This window comes from Macrosteles quadrilineatus, unplaced genomic scaffold, assembly GCF_028750875.1.
Source record: "Macrosteles quadrilineatus isolate MER2022 unplaced genomic scaffold, UCM_ALF_1.0 Scaffold_2__2_contigs__length_208266976, whole genome shotgun sequence".
In the NCBI taxonomy this organism is placed as follows: domain Eukaryota; kingdom Metazoa; phylum Arthropoda; class Insecta; order Hemiptera; family Cicadellidae; genus Macrosteles; species Macrosteles quadrilineatus.
The window spans coordinates 14,875,457-14,886,435 of record NW_026542595.1 but is presented as its reverse complement, the minus strand read 5'-3'; the positions used below and the strand labels follow the sequence as shown (position 1 = coordinate 14,886,435).

The following is a 10,979-nucleotide window of genomic DNA, read 5'->3' as shown; positions in this document are numbered from 1 at the left end:
TCTTCTTTCTACATCAATTACAATTCCATAATACCCCCACCGCAGCAAACCTGCAGCCAAAGCAAATTTCCATTTGTGTGGCTTTATTTTCAATTCAATCTAATTCAATAACGTTAGGTTTAACGAGTACCTAGATTTGCTGCCTACAGGGAGGGTAACGAAGTGTGATTTTTAGAAAAACATTATTAGCTTAGTATGAAATAAATAAATTTGCCAAGTTTAAAGAAAATCTATTCATAAACGAGCAATATTACAACAGTTTACTATCCGACTAAATATTATAAGTAAGAAAGTTTAGATGTATATGGATGTATGGATGGATGTTTGTTACAAGTAAACGCGAAGAATACTAAACCGACAAGGTTGAAATTTGGTATGACGATAGCTGACATTCCCGATTAACATATAGACATATTCTTACCTCAAAAATCCTTTCAGGCTCCGCCCCAGTGGCTCTGGCCATGGAGTGTCTCATGTTAACCTTATGAGTATTCATATTTAAAGAAATTAAAGAATTGTGTCAGCCTTTTCAACTGCACAAGTTGGTTCTATGATATTAAATAGCAGTACCTGGGGACCGAGCTTTGCTCGGAGAAAATCATTAGTTCACTCTGAAAGCAGTCTTAGTATCGGAGATACATAAATCTGTTCCCAAACTCCACACGGCTCGCCTTTACAACGTCCTACACCATTTCCTACGTCATGGACCTGTTTCCCTCCATTCCCATAGCACTTTAAGATTGTAGATACCTTAATCTAATCGTTATTAACAGTTCCCACACTCCGGACAGCTCGCCTTGACTACTTCCTTCACCACTTCCAACGTAGCGGACCTGTTTTTCTCCCTTCCCATAGCATTTCAGAATTGCAGATACGTTAATCTAATCGTCATAAACAGTTCCCACACTCCATACTAATCGCCTTTACTACTTCCTTCACCACTTCCTACGTCGCAAACATGTTTCCCTCCCTTCCCATTGCATTTAAAGATTGCAGATACATTAATCTAATCGTCATAAACAGTTCCCACACTCCGGACAGCTCGCCTTGACTACTTCCTTCACCACATCCTACGTCGCGGACCTGTTTCCCTCCCTTCCCATTGCATTTAAAGATTGCAAATACCTTAATCTAATCGTCATAAACAGTTCCCACACTCCGGACAACTCGCCTTGACTACTTCCGTCACCACTTCCTACGTCGCGGACCTGTTTCCCTCCCTTCCCATAGCATTTTAGGATAGCCCATACCCTTATCTAATCGTCATAAACAGTTCCCACACTCCGGACAGCTCGCCTTGACTACTTCCTTCACCACTTCCTACGTCACGGACCTGTTTCCCTCCCTTCCCATAGCATTTTAGGATTGCAGATACCCTAATCTTATCGTCATAAACAGTCCCCACACTCCGGACTGCTCGCATTTACTACTTCCTTCATCACTTCCTACGTCACGGACCTGTTTCCCTCCCTTCCCATAGCATTTTAGGATTGCAGATACCCTAATCTTATCGTCATAAACAGTCCCCACACTCCGGACTGCTCGCATTTACTACTTCCTTCATCACTTCCTACGTCACGGACCTGTTTCCCTCTATTCCCATAGCATTTTATGATTGCCTTTACTACTTCCTTCACTACTTCCTACGTCACGGACCTGTTTCCTTCCCTTCCCATAGCATTTTAGGATTGCAGATACCTTAATGTATTCGTCATAAACAGATCCTAGACTTCGCACTGCTACCCTTGACTACAATGTCTCGAGTAATCTTAAGTATAATCAATCTTTGGTATAATCTTTGCTCAATATTAACAAGTGATGTTTTTCCTTTTGTACTGTATTTGTAATTTGCTAGTATACTGTGGGTAGTTGGTTTATTATGAACACGTGCTACAACTTCAAGTCTTTTGTTTACCTTTTCCTTGTTATTTAATTCAACCAACATGGTTACTTAGCAACCCATAAGACTAATGTTAAAAAAATGTGACTTTCAGTTTCGTTTTTCTACGTAATTAGATTTTTGTTGGCAGTTCTAACTGCATGAAACTTGTTTTTAGGCCAAAAATAAACTATTTACAAGATTTGAAGAAAATCGTTGGAGCCGTTTTCGAGATCTTTCTGCAAGCAAGCAAGCAAGCAAGCATACATACAAGCAAACATTGCTCGTATTAGAGTATAGGATTAAAAAGTTATAAGGCTTGCCAATAGGGTGCAGCACTATTATGTTTTTTTCCATTTATGACCACAGCTAATTTGAACCAACTAGCAAAAAAAGTTGTGGTACACAATGAGAACTTTACTTTTTTCCATGGTTTAGGTGCAGTGGTAGAACATTAGGGCTATGGTAGATGTGTGTTACACTATAGGATACCGTATAAATTAAAAGACCAAATTGTCTTAAACCGCGTCTTCTCCCATAACTGCAATAAACATTTATACTTATATGCAAACCCCGTACGAAGGACGGGTACTCTGCTAGTTATAGATAAAACATAGTCTCTTAGCTATTAACCTACAAAATCAGAGATTGCTTCGGTAGTTTAGGTGTGGTTGAAAGAACTGGGCGCTGGGAGGCAAAACGCGATAATTCCTCGGACAATTCGGTAACGGGGATATTCCCCGCGAGCCGGGTAGATGCAGGGAGCCGTCCGCTCAATTGCCCACCCGAACCAGTTTTGTCCGGCTCACGCACTGTCCGCCTCACGCACGTCCGGGGGAAACACGGCACCTTTTCTTTTGACCTTCTTTCTTCGGATACTCTCTAAAAAAGAGTTTCCTGTTGCATGGATTGAGGTTTCTTGGTTGTCAAGTTGCAATGAAAGTTCAGAATTTTCATATCTATCAGGCACGCAAACATTCTTCTTAGATCTTCCTCCTGTTGTCTCTGAAGTTCCGATGAAATTGTTCAAGATATCTTCTATATTTTCATTGGGTTGAAGAAGTTTTGCTGTTATCGGTGGATTGGAAGACAAGATCCTCTTCTCTGGGGTTCTGTCAGACACTGGAGGCTGGGTAGAATTCTTTAAACAAGTTTTGCCTAATATTGAAGCCCCAGTACTATAGACATCCAAGTGACCGCTGATGTGCTTGTTGGCTCCAGTACTACCAGAAGTTGTATGGTCAAGTGAATTTCCTGGAACAGATAAGGTCTCCTTCAGCATCTTGATATCTGTCTTATTTTCATAAGATATTTTTTCCATTTTGGAGAGACGATATTCCATAGCTCTGAAGTTATTGAGTAAAGTTTGAGTTTCTAGGTGTGAGTTGGTATGTTCTAAGTATGGCTTACTATTGTTGTTACTGGGCTTTGGTGTTGTGTGATCATTACTGGGCTGCTGGTAGTGTATTTCCTTGTTATTAAATTTAATTATAGTTTCAAGTTGGTTTGTTTTTTCCTGTTTCTTCGTAAGGGACTGTTCTTGATTTTCATCGTGCTCTTCAAAGGTTTTTTGCAAATTTGTTCGTAATTCTACTTCTCTGTTTAGCTTATGGTTTAATTCGTTGACTTTTTCTACTAGATGAGCCTCTCTCTCCTGCAGTGTGTTTACTTCATTCCTAAGCTCTTCGTTAACTGCTGTTAAGCTATCCAGATGCTGCTGAAGAATTGAATTATCCTTTTCAAGTTGAGAAGCTTTTTCTAAGAGAGAAGAACCTATTTCAGCTGCCATTATAACGCTGTTTTCTAACTCTTCGCTATTGCTACTATTATGGCTTACTTCATGGCACAAGACTATCCCTGACTATTGTCGGTTTAAATTTATAAAATGCATGCTTTTCACACGTATTTTTCGTGCGCACGTGGTGGTATAGGAGCATAAAAACTTATATATATACTAGCTGTTGTACCCGTGCTTTGCAACGGGAAGAGGACACAAAATAGAAACATTTTTATCTTTACATCTGTTGCATTATAATATAGTTACACATCCACCAATGCTTTTAAAAACAAAATTCAACTTTTATGGCCTTAATACTCCCGTGCTTAGTAAACGTTTAAGTTATCACTTTTAAATCTGGTAAGTAGTGGATACCACCATTTTGGGTGATTAATTTTAAATCTTGTGTAGGCTGATATGAGAAAAACTTACCAAATCTTCGAATAAAACTTTCACATACATGATTTACCTTCATCTCCCTTTGTTACATACCCTTTTTCTTTATTTTTGAAATTTGAAATTTCAATTTTGAAGTTGCAAAAATACTAATTTTTAAATTTAAATGAACTTTTTATAATTTCACTCTTCATATTAAATCACAAATGCTTCCGGAATGGGCACACGGAAGGGACTAAGGCTAAAGGTGTAGTGACGTCATATCTCTAGTGGGTAATGTCTTCTCTTGAGGCGACACGATTACCGTTACGAAACGATGTGATTTCAGCGGCGTTCGTGGCGTAGTTGGTAGCGTTTCGGATTGGTGTGCAGGAGGTCCCGGGTTCGAATCCCGCTGGTAGCACTGACTTTTTGTCAACAAATTTTTCATATCAGCAAGTTTGGTTGGTTAGGTTAGGTTATGACAGTTTAATTTTATAATACTACATTTTAAAATTAATTTTATAATTAATTAAAAATTATAAATAATTATTAATTAGATTTTTATCTTATATAGTTTTTATATTATCAGCAAGTCTGGTTGGTTAGGTTATGTTATGACAGTTTAATTTTAAAAATTAAAAATTTATTTTATAATTTTAAAACAATATTTTATAATTAAAAAGTTAATTTTATAACTAAAAAAAAAATAATTTAAATTATTTCAACTTAGCAGTTCTAGCGGCGAACGCTGACACTACAAGATATGTTAGCCTTAGTGCCCCACCGAATTCTTCCATCTTCAGTTTCTTCACTCACAATAAATCATTAGCAAAACTAAGTCAGCTGTTATAATCTTTAGAAATATTATTGTGCCTTATCAATAGTCTTTTGAAATATTAAAGAAACTATATCTGTACTATAAAAAATGTTAAACAAATAATTTAGCATTAACGACAGCACACAAAACTAATATGATTATCAAAGCATCAAGGAACAAGGACAAAAAAATGTAATAGCAAATACAGTATATGTTTCATTGCATCTCTGATTATACTCTACAAAAATATCAACAAACAACTTAATATCATACCAGTTCTTTTAATCAGTTCCATCGTCTATTGCCTTTACATTTTCACACTTACCATTAAGTAAACATAGTAACAGATATTTCATTGGTTTAGAAACAAAAGAACACTGTGTACTGCTTAGTTTTATTATATTTTCCTTTCATTTAATTTAATCAGTGATGTGACAAAACACAAATAATAAATTTGTCAAATAAAGTAAATGTGAACTGAAAGCTATGTTAAGATAAAATAATAGTATTTAAATCAACGATATACAATTTAGTTATTGATGATATTCTTTAGTTTAATTTAAGCAATGGTTTAGCTAAACACAATAACTAAATTTACCTATATACATATAAAAAAAACAATGTGATGTGAAAGTTATGTTAAGTTAATCTAACTCATGTTAAGCAGTTCGAATTTACTTAAAGTAGACTCCAAATTCATATAAAACATCTATACATTGTTATTTTCTTATTGTTTCCATGAAAATATATCAATAACATTATTTTCATAACACTTAAGACACCTTAAAAATCAAAAGTAGAGCCTGAGTTGATGCAGCAATGCTTTTAGAATATTTTTTTATTTCTATAATCATTGACATAGTTTTTGAATAAATGATCTTTGAAAATTTTTTAGATTAAATAAACCAACCACATAATTGTATGAAATATTATATTAAATTTCATCAGCTGTCTTAAAATGTGAAATATGCAATTTGGCAGTTCTTCCCCAGACAGCACGTGAGCTTGGACCAAACTTGGTTTTTACATATTTCTGAATTGGTATGACAAACTTGGAGTTTGGAACCCACTACAAATTTAAAACAGCTTTGGTTAAGTGAACTTGTGTGAATGCGCCAAAACTAAACTTGTTTTATTTACATATATAACCTGGTTGGCCAAGTCCGCAATTTAAACACCTAACCAGACCCACGACAAGCTTGTTCATGTGAGTCTAAAGTGAGCAGTGCCATATTATGACAAAAGAATTTTCCCTCCACCCCTACCCAGAACGCTCCTAAACCTGTTTCTTTGTGCTGAACCACCATTTTTGTTGGATTTAGACTTCCTCACTCTCAGTTCTCAGTTCTCACTTATTTAGTTCTGGTGTTGTGAGTTACTCGTTTCGTTACTAGTTGTGAGTTTTGTTTGTGGTTTTGATACCAAGAAGAAGCAAAGAAGAATTAAGGGATTCCTGTAAAGGTAAGATTTAAACTCCATTGATAAAAATATACTTGTGTTGGTTAGTCTATGATGATATAAGTAAGCTAAGTTAAGCAAACAATTAATTTCATTGCATCAAGAACCCTTAGAATTTTGTTTATAGCCTAAAACTTTTGTGCTTTAACCTTTGACATACTCAGCGCTTCACTGAATCGACAACGTCACTCGCTACACTATACTACGTATAGTACGTATACTACGTATACTATACTCCTACTCTATAGTCTACTGCTGAACTCAACAGAACAGTGCCAAAATTTGTGTTTAGCCTTAACCATTATAGTCAATGCCTTAACCTAGTCTACAGATAAAAACAGGCCAAACCATTAGTTTACGTATAAAAGTAAAATAGTAAGAAATAAAAGTTTGATAACAATTTTAAAAACAAAGGTAAGTTAACACCCTGTTTTTGCAACACCAACAAATTCCAAATAATCAAATAATTATAATAACGAATAAAAATAATGAAAAATGATTTAAATGATAAATTTTAATAAACCAAATAATTCTAATGCAATTGTATTTTTTATAGATCTTCTGAAGCAGGCGGTGGAGTTGATGGGTTCAGAAAAGAAGTTGAAGGTCAAGTGGAAGATAGTGGGCATTGTATTTATTATATTAATAAATTGTCTTGAAATGTGAATGTCTTTTGCTTTCTAAACCTCACATATAACCAATATTTTTTCAAGATCACTCATAAAATAGACTTCATTTTATCATAAATCTTTCTTGGTAAAAAATTAATTATAAGAAAAAATGTGGGCTAGCAAATGAATGGTGTGAAACAGCTTATATGTTAAATAGGTATAAATTATATTACTATTACTATAGCCTATTATAATAATTATTATTAGTATAATCTCTGATCATGACAGTAATTGAAGTATATAAAACTTCGTACCAAGTTCTGAGTGAGTCTATAGGTGTGAGCTTGTTTGTCTAAGTCAAAAATGTGCTAAAACCAATTCCAATATGAGTCTAGGCCAAGTCCAATATGAGCCTACTAAAAGTGGGCTTGGGTTTCCAAGTCCATAATGAGCCTGTTTAATTTATCAGTGTGAGCTTGTTTGCCCAAGTCTAAAATGTGCTAAAACCAATTCCAATATGAGTCTAAGCCAAGTCCAATATGAGCCTACTAAAATTGGGCTTGGGTCTCCAAGTCCCGAACAAGTCCATAATGAGCCTGCTTAATCCACCAGACCCGTTTTGTATCCATCATTCCAAGCTTAGAGTGGGTTTGTGCCCATGAGTTCACTGTAGGTTTGGGGTTGGGACTTGGGTTGGACTTGGGGAGCCAAACCCATAACAAGTTGAACAACTGCCAACTTCGGTCTCTAAAACAAGTCAAAACCAAGCCTACAGACTTTGGTCCCTGAGTTTAAACCAGGCTTGGGAACTTGGGCCAATGGACTTGGAACAAGTTCCCAGCAAGCCCATTGTGCTGTTGGGGTCTTGTTTACATTGAAATGTCAAAGCAAATGTAAACATTGTGAGTATTCTCATTGCAGCCATGGAGACCAATCAATATTTACTTTTAAAATCCTCACCTCAGAACTTTTAAAGCCAAAGGGGCAAAGCCCACGGTCAGTATGGAAGTGTGAATAGTCCTATAATGATCCTTGGTATGGTAACTATATTTTTGTAAAATTTAAGCCCAGTTGGTTCAGTAGTTTTTGCACCTATTAGTAATACACATACAGACAGACACCATTAGATTTTTATATAATAGTATAGATATAGATATTTATACGCCTAATGAAAAAAAAAATTGTTTATTCACTGGCAATTTAGTAAAATAAATATTCTGTTTTTGTTTTTGGTATACATTATCATCTCTCATAGGGCTGTTTTTTGTGAACACTACTCCTCCCTTATTTGTGGACAAATTTCAACGTGTAAGGTGTTAAAAAATTCGGCCCAAATCGTAGTTTTGCATTAAGGTTTTACATTTTAATACTTCTTACCCTTAAGGGCGTGAGACCCTTTCAAATGGCGGGTTTTCACCCTGTTAATAATTGTATTGCCTATCAACCTTTCTTCAGAAAATAATCTAAAATTTCCAGAAATGCTATTTAAGAGTTACATTAACTTTCTCTGAATTAACTGAATCAACGTACAATATATTTAATGCTACAGAATCCAACCGATTCACGACAAGAGTGCATGGTGGCGGGCTGTCGAGGTGGCACGTTGTCGCCTATGAGCGTTGACGGCACCAAACACTGAGCGTACACGTCAACCCGCCACCTCGTAAAAGAGTCGTTTTTGTCGCCTACGTGCGAGGTGGCGGGTTGCCGACATCGAACATGGAGCTTCACGACAACCCGCCACCTCTGATAAAAACTGGCGTTGGCGGGTTGTCGTGGTGGCTCATTGACTTGAGTGTGTACGACAACCCGCCACCTCGGAAAATTGTGTGTTGGTGGGTTGTCGTGGTGGCCTGTTGTCGAGGGGGCGGGTTGACCTGTAGGCCTACGTATACGTCAACCCACCACCTCGGTTTTTTTTGTGGTGGCGGGTTGACGCCTCTGACCAAAACACCGAGGGGGCGGTTTGACGTAGTGGCGCATTGACAGCGACCCTCGGCACGGCACTGATACTTGATACTTACTTAATACTTGTGTGCTGCGTCGTTGACCGACAATGTCGGATAGACTGCGTTATTATACCACCACTGGTGGGTGGTTTCTTCGGGTACAGTTTCTTAAATGGGCTATGCTAATATCGATTGGAACTATCGAATTGAAAATATTGATTAATAATCAATATTTTAAAATATATCTATTATAAAATTAATAAACTGTACCCTCATGTTAGCAAAATTCACTGCGCAACTAGAATTATTTATTGAGTATTATTGAGTAAATAATAGTTGAGAATTATTTATGCACTGTGGGATTATGCTTTGTGAGACCCCATGGTTAGTAAATGTTCCCATTGTTCCCGTTCCCGATATTGAATGTATTTTTTTGAGTCTCCAGATAAACCCTCATATAAATATGCTTATTGTAACCTCTTACATACCCCCACAAAGACCATCGGCTGATTATGATCGCTTTTGTGAAGGTGTTGATGAGATCTTATCAACCGGGCCCAACTTCTCCATGTGTCTCCTCCTTGGTGACTTCAACCTGCCGCATGTAGACTGGACTGCCAATATAATTATGCCATCTTGTAACTCCTCTAGAAGACTGATAGACTTGGCAACTCTACATTCCCTTTATCAAGTTAACAATGTGCCTAATGCCAGGGGAGTCACTCTTGATCTGGTCTTTTCCTCGTCTAGTTCTACTAAAGTCTCACATGCATTGGACAATATTCTAACTCTTGAAGATATTCACCACCCAGCTTTATCTATCGATCTGAATGTGGATACCTTTGCCGATCAAAAAAGCACACTTTATGTCCCTGATTTCAACAGATGTGATCTTGATATGATATATCAGAGTCTCCTCAACAAATTGGGTACAGAGTCTACTATAGGATCCCAGGAATGCAAGACAGTATCTTCAGCTGGTTCTTGGAAACTATCAGATCTACAGTTCTACAGTTCACACCTATGAAGAAACTTGGGGCCACACGTTTTCCATGTTGGTTCAATGCCGAGTTGAAGAAACTAGTCGTGCTCAAGAAGTCACTTCATGCTCGGTACAAATATCCATTGCTACGCGCCGACTACGAGGAGTTCAGTAGAGCTAGAGCCAGGTGCAAAATACTTGCTGACAAATGCTTCTCTGATTATGTTGCCCATATAAACTCTTCTGTGCCTAGTAACCCAAAAATCTTCTGGAGCTTTGTAAACAAAATGAAGCGTGATAGAGACTCGGCATGCAGTTATACATTCAATGGACAGCATGCGTCTGATCCAGCTGAAACATGTAATCTATTCGCAAACTATTTCTCTTCTGTATATAGACAACCTTCAACTCCACCACCAGTGTATTCATTCGACACTCATCTCAACATTTCATCTTGCGTCTTATCCCCTGAAGATGTCTTGAAGAAACTGAAGTCACTGGATCCTCACAAAGGAATCGGGCCTGATGAAATACCTCCATCCGTTCTAAAACACTGTAGCGAACTCATTGCTCCCCAGCTAACTGTTCTTTACAATGACAGCTTAGCATCTGGTGTATTTCCTGCTGAATTTAAAATGGGCTTCGTAGTACCAATACACAAGTCTGCGTCTAAAGAGGAAGTAAAAAACTATAGACCCATTGTGATTCAGCCTGCACTCGCAAAAATCTTTGAGAGTCTCCTTCTTGATGCAATTAGTTTTCCCTTCAAGAGCTTGTTAAGTGTGGCTCAGCATGGTTTTATGCAGGGTAGATCTACAAACACTAATCTTCTTATTTTGCAACATCACATAATCACAGCATATTCATCCAAGGAGCAACTAGATTGTATCTATATTGACTTTAGTAAAGCATTCGACTGCATCAGCCACGACCATCTTTTGGCAAAATTAAAAGGGTATGGCATAGTCGGAAGCCTTTTGCGATGGTTTGAATCATATCTTAAAGACCGCACCTTAGCTGTCAAGTTTGCAGGAGCCAAGTCAATCCCTTTCCCTGCGGTTTCTGGAGTCCCCCAGGGTTCTCATCTAGGTCCATTTCTTTTCAATATATTTGTTAACGATGTTGTGG

General features: G+C 37.2%; 1 long non-coding RNA gene across 1 annotated transcript; it reads left to right on the top strand.

Annotated features, from left to right (window-relative positions):
- Positions 1 to 6,609: 6,609 nt before the first annotated feature.
- On the top strand, positions 6,610 to 6,976 carry LOC128985987 (uncharacterized). Its single transcript, XR_008490093.1, has 2 exons — positions 6,610 to 6,723; positions 6,866 to 6,976. It is a non-coding gene; the product is annotated as an uncharacterized LOC128985987 (long non-coding RNA).
- The last annotated feature ends 4,003 nt before the right edge of the window (positions 6,977 to 10,979 follow it).